The sequence below is a fragment of the Enhydra lutris genome, unplaced genomic scaffold, assembly GCF_002288905.1.
Source record: "Enhydra lutris kenyoni isolate GAN:26980312 unplaced genomic scaffold, ASM228890v2 scaffoldscaffold7, whole genome shotgun sequence".
Lineage (NCBI taxonomy): Eukaryota > Metazoa > Chordata > Mammalia > Carnivora > Mustelidae > Enhydra > Enhydra lutris.
The window spans coordinates 18,191,176-18,194,518 of NW_019154091.1; positions in this window are offsets into that span (position 1 = coordinate 18,191,176).

The following is a 3,343-nucleotide window of genomic DNA, read 5'->3' on the forward strand; positions in this document are numbered from 1 at the left end:
TCCTGACCTGTAGCTTCCAAGACCTAGTGCCTGACAGATCAAGAGCCACAAGTTCAGAACAAGCACTCTCATCTTCCAGCTCTATCCCAGAGTAACCCCTTGACTCACTATAATTTATTTGCATTGCAGGAACAGCCCCCTCCCTCATTGGGAAAGGCTGCCATTGTGGTTCCTGTGCAAACTTTATAGGGTCAAAAACTCCCCTCCCAAACTATGGGAAGAATTTCCCAAATGGTTTTGTAGCAGCCTCCATTAGAGTTCACCCCCCTGGCATCACATCTCCTCCCAGCTCAGAGAGATCCAATAATATCCAGTTCCAAAACAAGGAGACACTGGTTCCACCTCTGGGACCCTGTTAGCTCTCCCACCTGGAGTGTGTACTTTTGCTTTAATAAACTGCTTTGCTTACGGCTGTCTTTATTCTGAGTGCAGATCCACACTCAAACCTTCTCCTGGGGAATCCAAGGACCCAGACTACCATTCACACAATGCAGACATTCTCTCTCCAATAGCTCTCACCTTTACTCTCAGAAGCTATATAAAATTTATTTTGACTTAAGTGTGTCCTGACAAATAAACAACAGCAAATTCTCAATGTCAGGGACATTTATTCACTCTCTTTGTATAATAGCTTATTCATTCCAAAAACATTTACATGACTTCAAGAATAAGAAGCAGACATGGGACGCCTGGGTGGCTCAGTTGGTTAAGCAGCTGCCTTCGGCTCAGGTCATGATCCCAGCGTCCTGGGATCGAGTCCCACATTGGGCTCCTTGCTTGGCGGGGAGCCTGCTTCTCCCTCTGCCTCTGCCTGCCATTCTGTCTGCCTGTGCTCGCTCTCTCTCCCTCTCTCTCTGACAAATAAATAAAAAAAAAAAATTAAAAAAAAAAAAGAATAAGAAGCAGACAATATTAATAGTCACAAGTTCCCTGATGCCTACAAATAATCTAAGGGCAGGTAACTCTCAACAGCTTTTAATCCCAGAACATATTCTACATCAGGTGAAACTACTATTATTTTACATTCAATGGGGAAAGGAAAAGGTAAATGTTTTCCCCTCCCCTCAGGAATTTCAAATTTGGATTAGTTGTGTCAACTTCTTATTTTGAGATTTGATAATTTGAAGATTATTATGCCTCCTGTTATCCTCAGTTATGTATAACTATTAATTTATGCTTATAATTTTTCAATGACAAATACAAAACGAGTATTGAATTATTCTTCATCCTTTAATGAATTGAAGGGTGCACTTAATGAATATGCATATGTATCATCACATAAAATAAATCTATCTATATTAGGAATCAAGTAAACCTAATAGCTTTACACAAGTTCAAAAAATTTTAGTGATCAGGGGCACCTGGGTGGCTCAGTGGGTTAAAGCCTCTGCCTTCAGCCCAGGTCATGATCCCAGGGTCCTGGGATTGAGCCCCACATGGGGCTCTCTGCTCAGCGGGGAGCCTGCTTCCCTTCCTCTCTCTCTGCCTGCCTCTCTGCCTACTTGTGAACTCTGTCAAAAAAAAAAAAAAAATTCAGTGATCAATTTGCTACCTTCTTTCCTGGTTAAATTATTTCCTGGAGAGGATATACTAGTTAACAATAAGATATTGCTCAAAATAAGTCAAAATTAGTTAAATCCAAACTGTTTTCCCCCAGATAAGTATACTACATTGAAAATTTACTGCTAATACATGCTTTAAAAAAAAGAAAAAAGATAGATACTGATTAAATGCATGCAGGAAGTTATAAATTAGGGACAATACAGGTTAGTAGGATAAAGTTAAGCTCACTGTGCAAAAAACACAATTGTTTCTATTTTTTGCATTTTAGATGAGTCCATGCTATATTTAGCAATGACTTTTAAAGCTTGGATTGACAATATTTTTTCTGGCTGTGCACTTCTGCCCTGAGTATGATAAGGAAACAGGAACACATCATTCTCATCCTCTTCAGACAATTCCCCTGAAGCTTTATTTATATTGGGATGGATTCAAAATTGCTCTCAACATTTTAAGGATTGTCTTGTTCCGGTATAACTTATGGATCTAAATTCCCTTTTCTAATTTCCTTAGCTCTATTCAAGGTCTGCTCTATAAACCATTCTCTCTCTTGGGGATTTATTTAATACTGATAATATAGTTTTGTTTTATTCTGCTCTAAGTGATAAATAAGCTTCATCCATCTAGGGACACAGCAAGTGGGTGGTATTTATGTAAGTGTTGTCTTCTACTCTCGTATTCTAAGAGGGACATGATTTCCAGTTCCAGAAAGAGAGACTGGTAAATCAATTTTCAAAGTACCAAAACAAACATAGAAGTGACAGAAAGAAAAGAGAGGGAGAGAGAAAGAGAGAGAATGAATAAATACTAGTTTTTTAAAAAAATTTGTTTGATTTGTAATTTAATTATAATTAAACAGCTTCAAATTTCTCTTTTCCATAGCCATATTAATATACTATGGATAGTAGACATGAGAGAGATCACAGATCCTGTTTATGACTGCATTCAAAACAATAAGATACTTAGAAATAAACTTAACCAAAGAGGCAAAAAACTGTTTTATGAAAACTATGAACACCAATGAAAGAAACCAATAACACAAAGAAAAAAAAAAAATCCAAGCTTATGGATTAAGAAAAACATTGCTAAAACGCTTATACTACTCAAAGCAATCTATATATTTAATGCAATCTCTTTCAAAATGCCAACAGCATTTTTCACTGAACTAGAACAAACAATCCTAAAATTTGAATGGAACCACAAATAACCCCAAATAGCCAATGCAACCTTGAAAAAGAAAAGCAAAGCTGGAGGCATCACAATTCCAGACTTCAAGTTATATTGCAAAATCGATTAAAGACCCACATGTGAAACCCAAAACCATAAAAATCTTTGAAGATAACACAGGAAATAATCCCTCTAACATTGTCTGTAGTAAAATTTTTCTAGATATGTCCCTTCAAGGGAGGAAAAACAAAAGCAAAAATAAACTCTTGGGACTACATCAAAATAAGAAGTTTCTGCACAGCAAAGGAAACAATCAACAAAACTAAAAGGCAACCTACTGAATGGGAGAAGGTATTTGCAAATAGCATATCTGATAAAGGGTTAGTATCCATACTATATAAAGAACTAATAAAACTCAATACCCAAAAAAGAAATAATCCAATTTAAAAATGGGCTGAAGACATGAACAGAATTTTCTCCAAAGAAGACATTCAAATAGCCAACAGGGCATGAACTAATAAAACTCAATACCCAAAAAAGAAATAATCCAATTTAAAAATGGGCTGAAGACATGAACAGAATTTTCTCCAAAGAAGACATTCAAATAGCCAACAGG